This window comes from Thermobia domestica, chromosome 16 (assembly GCF_964235325.1).
Source record: "Thermobia domestica chromosome 16, izTheDome1.hap1.1, whole genome shotgun sequence".
Classification (NCBI taxonomy): domain Eukaryota; kingdom Metazoa; phylum Arthropoda; class Insecta; order Zygentoma; family Lepismatidae; genus Thermobia; species Thermobia domestica.
This window is the reverse complement of record NC_137469.1, coordinates 91,346,066-91,357,998: the sequence shown is the minus strand read 5'-3', so window position 1 is coordinate 91,357,998 and position 11,933 is coordinate 91,346,066.

The following is an 11,933-nucleotide window of genomic DNA, read 5'->3' as shown; positions in this document are numbered from 1 at the left end:
GATCTCTAGAACCACAAATGCTAGAAATGTGCTGTTTTCGCTGGTCGATTCCAAATTTTGTGTAGATTGTCCAATTCTAATTGAATATTTAAAAAACTTGGCCGTTATTTCTTTATTACATTTTTTAGACTTATACTGGATGTGTTGAAATTTAAAAAAAATAAAGCATCATATCCTGTGAGTAATGGATTCCAACACAACATAGTTGTATACAGGGATTGTATATCTCTTAGGGGTTTGTTTAATAGCCAAATAATGAAAAACGAAGGATAACCATTTCTCCAGTCTAAGATGAATCTTTATTGTTTGGAGTTTTTTGCCCAATGAACACCATATATCATTGATATTATAATTAATTGTGTATGTAATGTAATTACATACTACATGCAAGAAGAAAGAAAACACTAATCATATATGAATTAGAAACTCCAACCGGAAGTAGATTCAAATCTTGCAGACGGTGCGAGATATTGAAAAAATAATCGAAAAATCTCCCCTTTATGGTACTTCTTGCCGATTTTTATCAAGTCTTTCACTTGTGTATGTAAAGGGGCATGTACATATGTTGTGAGGAATGACAAGGAGATTCATGCTCATATGTGAGCGATACGCTGTGTAGAGAGTGCGGGTTCAGCTAGTAATTAATTATTTTTTAAAACAAAATAAATCCTGTTACATCTAATGGGAAAAACATATCCTATACATTCTGCAATCAGAAATTCAGCAAAATAAAGCAGTTTGCATGCAACTAAGGGGTAAGAACACTTCAGCCAGCTTTGTTCGAGTGGTTTAACACTGGCGATGGATGTTTAAGTCATTGGCGGTGTCATGACTTGTTTACATGCTGGATTTGGTCAACTTTGCCAGAATATCATACATTTTCTTTCTGTGATTGGTTGTCCACTACACTTTGCTTGGAGATCGAAATTTCTAGGACGAAAATGAGTGTTTTACTTACTTTTGTGTCTATGCTTCCTGTTTTAAAGTGTCTAGATGTCCGCACCTTACTAAAAACAAATCTATAAGGAGTCACGGTGGATATTGGTAGAGACGTACAGCTGGACTTTGAATACCGGACTTTGATTCCAGGCTATGTGAATTCGTGATGGATAACATTGAGAGAGAGAGAGAGAGAAGGGAGAGAGATTTAAATATGGGACAAAGATTGATACATTCACGTATGCAAGCGTAAAATTGAAGAAACAAATGACCGGACAACATTCATATTCTGGGGAAAATTGTGATTTTGTGAATCATAAAAATCAGTTCCTCATGCTGGATTTGCAAATCGAGCATCTCACCCGCAGTTGTCGAATTAAGGTGGAGAACTCTTTTTGAAGCATCCGAAGATTGCGTAGGGAGAGGAATATTTTAATGCTTGAAGAATAAAGAATTTTTAAAAAATCACAGCTTTCTGAGACTGGCTTCGAACCAAGAACCTTTCGGTTAGGAAGCCACGACGTTAACCATCGGTATGAAACTAAACTACTGAATGAAGGAAAAATAAGAAAAAACACTTAGAAGAGAAATAACTAACTTCAAAAACATACTAAAAAGAAGAAAATAAGGACTTTTTAAAAGAAAAACAAACAACTTCCAAAACACACTAGAAAAACAAAAATAAAAACTGTTGTAAAAGATACGAATCGACTTCAAAAAGGACACTAAAAAGTAAAAAGTAAATAATAAAAGAGCTAAAACCAGATGGTAATATAATAATAATAAAGCGCTTGAAAGCAGAAAATAATTTATTACTGTTATTTACAAAGCAAATTTATAAAATTACCATAGATATAAACTTGGTACGAGTTCAAAACATTTTATAGATAATATGTAGTAATACATTATTTTCTAGCTCTTTTATTACCTTTATCTCATTTTTAGCTCTTTTATTATCTTAATATTAATATTGATGAATGTTTCATTATGTGTAAGTTTGTTTCTTTCAAAAAAATCGGAAGAAATATTAACTCTTCTTGTTTCAGGAGAATTCAGTAAGTAATTTGTTAAAAGTGCAACATAGTTTTCATATCGATGATAGATCCCTGTATCTTTACTGTATGATATGATGTATAAAGATAGATTAAATTGATTCGAATTGCTGTACACAGTGGCGTATTTAGCGGGCTTCCGGGCTTAAGCCCCCCCGAAATCTTACTTACTATAGTAAAATATATGAAATATCTTGCAGAATTTTTACATTTTCAGGCAAAGCCCCCCCCGAAAGTTAGCAAAGCCCCCTCCGAAACAAAATCGTAAATACGCCACTGGCTGTACATATTTTTGTGAACTACAGTGCCATATTATCGACGCGTATTCTAGTTTGGACGTACACACAAAGTTTTAAGCACATTAGTGTTTTTGAATTCACTTTCAACACTTATTACAAAACACAGGTTTCTAAAGGGCTCATTCACAATCTCTAGTTTCATTGCTGAATTTCATACTTAGGTAGAATTGTTTCTTATATAGGTTGTTTTGATATTTTCTCTTAGTAAAGATGTCAATTCTTAACATGATACAGTGCAATTGCATTCATTTAGCATTTGTTAATCTTGCTTTCCAATGCATTCATTTTCAACTAAATAATTGTATAGACCAGTGATGGACACACATTTTGAGAAAAGGAGTAAAAGAAAAAATTAGGCTGGCCAATATAATTTATTAATATCAATTGATTCATTTTACATTTTTTTTATAATACTAAGCCGTATTAATGATTTAAGTTTTTCTTAATCTCATAAGAAATTTGTGAATCAGGGTTGCTGTCCAATTCCCATTAAGAGCTCATCCGTGGCTATGCGGTTATCGTAAGCACCATTATCATGGAAGACCTAGGTTCGATTCTCGATGGAAGCTTATGTGGTTGGTATCCCACGTTAAGCTTTAGGTCCACGTATCATACCGCCTGACTGCTGAAAAGGTCGTTAATTCAAAATCAAATCAGATCAACCAATTACGTTTAATAATCTTAACTTGCCCAAATTCCTCTCAATAATTTCCCCTTCAAGTACACCATTGCACATGTTGCATATTGATTGATAGGTTATTTCATCACATGTCAACTGCACTGTCTCGCCTCTATAAAGTAGCTACAGGACGAGCAATAAGCAACAAAAAGTACAAAAAAATAAATTGTTTCACAACCTATTGTTCTCAAACCTTTTTTAAAAAAATAAATAAAATCTTTCAGTTTAACGTCCCACAAATATGTCCTTTAGGCTAAGGAAGACGATGATGAAGGCAAGTGAATGATTGCTGGGATGAGAATGTGGGAGGAAACGGAAGTACTCCGAGAAAATCCACGGACACGATCTTGTCCACCACACAGTTACTTGGTCGGGAATCGAACTAGGGACTCGACGCACCAGAAGGAATCGCTCTACAACTAAGCAACCATGAACTTTCAAACCATTAAGAATAAGACCCATGTTCATATGAACGGGTTTAGTTCAGAATCATCCATGCTACTCTTTCCCAAAGTATTGCAACTTCCTCCCGGGATCCTACAGTTCAATCTACAGTGTATTTCAACTAAGGGAGGAATAAAATATTGACACATATTGCATTTACTTCTACATATGTATATAGCACACGATCTACAAAGCTCTTTTGATCTTGTTCACACTCATACTTAGGGGGGTAGTTCTTGATTGGTTGGTACGCGTTGAAAATATTTTCCTGTGCAGATAGCGAGTTATGAGCCATCAAATTTGGGCTTTGCACTTAGCTAAGTTTTCGCAAAACGAAACTCCCTAATTGGTTATTTAGAAGAAAAAATGTGTTCGAACTTTGCCTGTATAAGCCGGTATATCATAGAACTAGTAATTTAAAATGGCAAAAATCATACCATCTGTATAAATTTAAAGGTTGGTCTGCTATCTTTTATTGGAATACTGACCAAGTACACATTCATTTGTTATTTATCTCTCACTTATTTTACTTTCTTTTTGCTCATTTGAATTGCACTGGTGAGTCTAGTTTTTTATAAACTTATTGAAATCCATTTGTTTACTGTTTTCCTATTTATGAAAAACTTTTCGATGGTTTGGTAGTTAGCGTACACGCATTTGGCAAGGGAGGCCCTGGTTCGATTCTCCGCAAGAGCTCATGTAGTTTGGATCCCACGTTAAGCTATATAGTTCCATGTCTCATATAGCAACGCTACTGAACGGAGCACTAAACCCAAAATCAAATCAAAATCAACCCTGTTTCTGAAGTGTAATCTTTGACAGGTCAGCAATGCTATTGACATATTTTAAACACCTCTACAGCAATGCACGATGACATATACGTTATTACAGTTTCCGAGTGTAAAAATAAGTAAATAAGAACACGTTAATTTTGATATTTGGGGACAATATAAAGCAGCAATTTGTTTAACAACTTCTCAAAAGGTCATGTCTAACAAGATACATTCGCGAAGTGTCTCATCGGGATTCGTGCAAAATTGATTCAAATGCAAAGTTCTCCACGGCCCAATATGTATGGTACTAATTTTAGCGACCCATACCGGTAATTTGCATATTTATGGGCCTTCATATAGCCAGAATTCAATCATACACTACTATAACGCTCGGGCATAAAATTGCTTTTACTTTTTTTTAGATGTAACTGGACATGAATGTGAGCATATGCAGAACAAATTGGATCGAGTACTGCTTCTCTGACATATGTTACCCACTCCGGCTGCCATATTGGATTCAACTTTCAGCTTTTTAAATGGAAATATCTGCAAGTGACACATCAAATTCATGTACAATTTTCTCGGAAATTCATTGGTGTAGTGAATTTTACCGTAGCTTGTACCGTTTGGAAGGTATTGCGTCGGCGGCAATTCAAAACCTGCTATGTGCATTTTGCAGGAGAAGCGAAAAACAGTATCCTGGTTAGCTTTTTGGCTTTATAAAAGTGATGTTATAAGTAATATTTGATGCTGCACGTAACTGGTACCTTCTCAAGTTACTTGAAAAGGTATCAAGTTACGTGCAGCATCAAATATTACTTATAACATCACTTTTATAAAGCCAAAAAGCTAACCAGGATACTGTTTTTCGCTTCTCCTGCAAAATGCACATAGCAGGTTTTGAATTGCCGCCGACGATTGCATGTTAAATGTCAGGCACTTCACAAATAATGAACCAAATATGAAGTTCTGCAGATCCCGGTGTGTATATGTAATTGTTTTACGTGATTTATCGTTGACGAAATACTCTCTGAACGTACATATATACAGACACACAGACGTCAATACCGAAATGGTGGGTCTTCACCATAATGTTGGTGAAGTTGGATTCCTTGGTACTCTGAACGCTCCATTAGTCTTGGAGCTGAAAAGAAACGGTAAATTTTAACCAACGAACGATCAAACGAACAATTCACGAAACCCAATTCTATCACTGAACCAGAATAACGAAAAAATAGGTGGAACAAATCTAGTAAATTTTAATTTTAGGTTAAACGTTGAGTAAGTGGAGTTTGTACTTACATTTAAAAAAAAAAAAAACATTTAGTATAATCAGTAATGAATTATTTTTTCCCAATCGAGAAAGTTATTTCTAGTTGCTTCGATTATTTTGCTCAGAAGTTTGCTTTGGAAAGCCCACAGGCTTTGTTCTATGCAAAGAGTGAACAACTTTTATATTTAGACAATGCAACGGGTAAATACGCTATTGACAATGGGATCCAATCGTAAAAGTTACTTTTAATCTCAATTATAATCATTAGTTACATATCTAACACATATATGTATACGTATTATCTCTACTATCTTGTTCGTCTTTGACAATGATAAATTGTTTTTTTTCTGAAAATTTAATCCGTTTATTATACAGTTTGAGACTTGAGGCCATTTACTGAATGTAAATGTGATGTTGGGTAGCCTAGTGCAAGTTGGAAACACTTTCCGTAAGAAATGATTGCTGTCTGAACAGCCCCTGACCAGACTCGGAAATGGAAGATGACGTGATTAGCATAAGAAAGGCGAAGGCATCATCTTCGCTTGCGGCTGGAACGTGGAGATTGTCCGCTTGAGATAAGTTTCAGAGGAAGGAGCCCGAGATAATCTCATCAGATACGCCACGAAAGGGAGAACCCAAACGGTTTTCTCACTTCAGAGAGTGGTTTGGTTCTATATATTTCCCAATGAATCACGCTAAAAGATCTCTCGTAAATATACGTACAACTTTCTGCTTGAACTGCTCCTTCCCCTCCCGTATTTTGTGGATGGATAGAAGTAATGCAATCACATTTAGATTGTCATTTTATTGTATCCATAGGCTATTTTTGTGTTTACTTATATAAAAAGAAAATCAACTTTCTGTCATTTACTTAATATTAACCAACGTGAACACAGTGGTTTAATTACACTGTACAACAAATTTTAACTTTTTTCATGCTTCGAAAATGAAAAGTATATTTTCTTATGAAAATGAGGATGCTGAATACGAAAATGACAATAAAAGTGCTGAATTGGTTCCAGTTTAAGTGTAATCGACAGAGATGTGTGTTATGTAGTGTTAACACTTTTAGATTCTTGAATTTTCTACGTTGACTTTCACTTAAGTAACTACTGTTTCAGTATTGCTCAACCGAGTATCGTGATTCATATGTCATTCGCTTCAGAATAAATCCAGTTTGGAGTTTTTTTGAGTTTTACATTCCTACGGATATGCCGGCTTGGCTAAAGGAGACTGTGATAATGAGAAATGAATGAAATGGTGGAATGGAGAAAGTAGGAAGAAACGGGAGAACCCCGAGGAAACACACGCACACGGTGTTTGTCCACCACAAAGTTCACTTGGCGTGAGCTGGGATTGAACTCGGGACCCCATGCACCAGAGGTGAACGCTCTACAACTGAATCACCGCTGTCCTAAATCCAGTTTAGAAATGGTACTATTCGCATGTGTATATGGTGTACAAGAGAAGAGAAATGTGAGGTAAAATTGGGAATTTTCCGTCCCAATTTTTTTTTTTTAATTTAGCGTCTGTGGTGCAGTCCCGGCTACAGGTAGCAAACTATAATGTGCCTTGAAAATTACTATGGTTCATACGTAATATGTGCGCCAAGTTTCATTGTAACATTTATAAAAGTTATGAGGGCAAAATAGTTCTCAATCCTGCTTGACAATACCAAATTTCATGTAGGGAAAAGAGAGATATAAAATAAAAGTACATAAAGTGACTTTCGTACGTAAAGAGCGGATAATGCATTTTGTTATAAAGTTAGACCCTCTAGACATGAGACAAAAATCATTTGTAGCAAGTATAGGTTTTTATGGTATCTTAATTTATTATATGTGTTCGTGGCATAGCGTTTGTCCCAAAGAATTTAAAAAGGTTAATAATAAATTAAAACTATATAAAATGGGAGTGATTAGACATAACTTACATGTATAATACAGACGGCGCCTCTTTGCCTGTCGCTTGTATTGTGGTTCTGGAACATCTCTAGCAATTGTCCAATAATATCAGTAAGCATAGATTTGCTCCAATGACTCTGATATCGTTTCTCCATCGTAGATATAACTTAGTGGAAATGTTTTGCATGTTCATCGCTGACTGCTCTTCAATTTTCTGGGAAGAAATTTATGTGGGAGTGCAACATGTGCATTTTTAATGACATACTACACCCTATTTGCTTGGTGGAAAGATATTAGGTGCTCCACTAGTTCCTTATAGTTCTGAGATCGCTCGTTTATCAAAAACTTGGTCACCACGTTTCGGAGAGAATCCCATGCAATTTTCTTACCTTCTAACACTGCACCAAATTCATGATCATTGATAATTGTCGAATTTGAAGGCCAATAAATATTCCCTCCTGATTTTAGTTTCAGTAATTTGTGGAAACTTACGAAGAATATATCTGAAGGCATCACCTGTTTGGTTCACACTTTTAACGAAGTTCTTGATTAAACCTAATTTAATATGTAAAGGAGGAAGTAAAACTGCTGGAATATATCAAAGGAATATATCGGACGTTGTTTGCTCCTGGCGCCAAAGATTTACGGAGTGAACAGTCTTTTTTTACATAGTTGGAATTCTTATCACGGCTATCCCATTCGCATAAAAAGCAGCAATATTTCGTGTAGCCGAGCTACAGACCAAGAAGTATGGCTAGAACTTTGAAATATTCCAGTTATATTCGTTATACTTTATAATTTTCAGTAGTTTTTCCATGTTAGCATATTTTTCCTTCCAGTGCACTGCATAACCGATTGGGACTGATGGCAACACATTTCTATTGTTCACTAACACAGCTTTCAGACTTAGTTTTGATGCGCCTATGAACAGCCACCGCTCATCGGGATTTTGTTCTGTGTTAAGTTTACTCATAAGACCAGTTACATTTTTACAACACACTATGTCACTTTCCACTGAGAAATACTCTTCCAGGGGCTTCTGGCTAATGTTGCCACGAACCCTTAAATTGCGTGCCGTAGCACATCTGGTGATAACAGATTTCTTTGAAACCCGAATCAATCTTCAAAAACTAATTTCATATTCGTTATCAGCACCCTAAAATTAGTATTTTTTTTTTTACTTTTATCTCCGAAGCATTTTCACTGTTCACCAATGTTATAGGTATCTTATCGTACTTTTATGAAGATATTTTGTTTATGGTACCGAGTTTATGCACAATTTTCTAACAACAATTTTGTTCATATTCTATAAATGTCATATTTATTTATTTCTAGACATAATAGGCTTCATAACCCTGTATTAAGTAATTATGACGCCTTCATACATTCATATTATGATTCACTTATAATGTGGTTGCAATATAACAATGTTCTTTCATCTACAATTATATCTGGTTACATTACAAAGAGCTGTCTTGAATGGACTTATGCTGTTAACATTAATATCGAAATTTATTGTGTATTTTCTTAACTTATTGTAGGTTGTACTCAATCTCCATACTGGTGACCTATTGTTTGCATTTGTGTGTAACCTGCCGCAGTAAAAGAAATTCAAATTTTCAAGGCGAGAGATAATCCTATACGATAGACCCGGCAACTTAAATCATAATTGTGGAAATGAAACTTCATTCTCTGTGTCATGCTGATTCTTAATAGTAATGAATCAAGCTAATACCTAACGCTGGCAGATGTCACTAGCAAACACGCAATTTGTCGATTTAAAACTATTGAGAATTTAATTGCAACTTTAAAACTACATTGTTCCAATTTAATAATCTTGAAATTTACAAGTGCTGAAATTTGAAATTTAAAACTACATTGTTTCAATTTAATAATCTTTAACTACATTCTCTCAATACTTCAAAATAGCACAAAAGACCTTAACCATACTTACATTCGAGTATTAGTATTGGGGTACTTTTTCAAAAGTAATATTTTGTAATAATTTAATTTCAACTTAAACTGTATTAGGCCTACTTATAAGTAATTATTTCAAAATGAATAGTGATGAAAGATGAACGTGTTGGGCTATTTATTATTAGAATAAGAGCTTTAACTATATTTAGACTTGAGCATTAAGCCTACAAAATAAAACAAAAACTGGTTAAAGGTAAACAATTGCGGCTTTTAATTATGCCCGATTTTAAACTTCAGTGTACAGTACGCAGAATATTCTTGCACAGGAACTATTAAACACGTATAACAAACTCAATGAGACAAGGTGTATGCCTGAGGATAAGAAGTTCTAGCTGAACTGGTAAGATTTTGCCTTTAGTAACGAATGAATGAAATGAATATAATACTATTATTGTAAGAAAAATCTAAAATAAATTCTGTATTGGTTACATTTTATTTTATGGTTATCTGGAACCGACTTTAAAGTATACATATATTTGGTACATCAATACTATCACTGATGGTTTACCCAACATTGTTAGGGTCGTCAAGTCTAGGAGGCTTAGATGGGCGGGTCATGTAACTAGAATGGAAGAAAGTAGAGACGCTTTCAAAGTCTTGACTGGAAGACCAATCGGAAAACGACCATTAGGAAGACCTAGGCGCAGATGGGAGGACAATATTAAGATGGATCTCGCAGAGATTGGAATACACAGAAGAAACTGGATGCAGTTAGCTAAGGATAGAAGTCAGTGGAGAGCTTTTGTGAACGCGGAATTGAACCTCCGGGTTCCATAGGCCATAGAGTTAGTTAGTTAGTTTTAATACTATCACTAGGTAACTAACTAACTCTATGGCCTATGGAGCGCGAAGGATCAAAAATTAGGATTAGAAATTGGATTTCTGGGCTTTCGGCAACTATGGCCAAGTTAGTCAGTCACATATATAAGGGATGATGTCCCTAGCCGATCACACTAACTGGGGAATTGGAGAGGAAGAAAGGAAGCGGCCTGGGACTCCTATGTTACGTATCATCCCGACATTTTCCCGGTGTGAATGAGGATAACCCAGGGAAAACCTCTACAGTGAATGTCATGTTTACAAAAGCTCTGCGTTGAACTCTGTTCTAAGTCAACCTCTTTAATTTTCGCCTATATATTTATGCAACCCATAGCTCTTTAAAGGTTTTCAAGGTTGCATATTAGCGTTACGCGAACCTTTATGTTTATGAATGAATAAGGTTATGAATAGACACCATTAAAGTCACCATTACCTGTTTGTTGAATTCGGTCGAGTTGATCATTGTAGCTGTCTTGCAAAGAAATAGGTTTTAGAATTATTCATGAGGAGCAAGGGACGGGCGGATAAACGTCCATAAAGAGTAGATTGCTGATACGATTAAGTTTTCTTCCCACAATCTTGTGAAAATCCTACTGATGTTCTTTGTATTTTATAAATGGTGTGTCATAATAATCTTACGGTATATCATTATCTTATTTTATTTCTAAATTATACAGTAAATATGGTAGTTTTTTGGCAAAATTTCTTCGCAAAGATTCTAGACACTGTATTCATTAAGCAATTTGTACGATATGTACGATATTTTCATTCGCATTTATTTCTTTTTTTTTTAAAAAAAATGTTAAATCGAAAATTGTTATTAAGAATTTAAATTCAAGTGTTGTTATCGTATGTGTATGTATTAGTTTCTTGCACTGCACTTGTGCTTGATATGGATAAATACTTGTGGATTTTATATAAGTAACTAGCAGCGTTCACCCCGCTTCGCTGCGGTCACCCCGGAACGCAATAAACTTTGTTACTTAGATAATTTTTACTTTTTCGCTTTCAAGTGATATGATAAAAACCATAGAAGATTGCAGTAAATGTTAACATTATATCGCCTGTCATTTATGTTAACCCGCCCCGCTTCGCTGCGGTCACCCCGGAACGCAATAAACTTTGTTACTTAGATAATTTTTACAAAAACCATAGTAGATTGCAGTAAATGTTAACATTATATCGCCTGTCATTTATGTTAACCCGCCGAGTGACACGGTCATGCGGGTTGCATATAAATACGTTTATTTTTACCTATGATGAACTAACAAAGGATTTGTACGTTATGGACACTTGAATGGTCAATTATCTCAAGACACTGGTAATTAAAAATTAAAGTGATATGATAAAAACCATCTAGGGTCCAAATCCTAATAACCCCCCAAAAATAAAAGAAATTGGTTCAGCCGTATTAGCGTGATGAGGGAACAAAGGATTTGTGCGTTCTCTTTTATATATATAGATTATGACATTATTTACATGTCATACGACTTTTGTCTTAATAATAAACAGGAAGGTATGTTTATATTCATCTGTTTTCAAATAAAGGCAGCAAACTTAGAAAAGCGGTGACTGTTAACTATTAGTATTTAGAGTTGCTCGTAGACTAAAACGTTTGCTTTCTATAACAAGGATGCATAACGATGTTTAACTATCAATGTAAGTTGGATGTTTCATTTAATGACATTATAAATTCAGTTTTGATGTTGACTACCTACGTATACCCAGTTTGCTATGCTTGAGTGGTTCAAAAGTAAACTAAAATTTCTTTTCT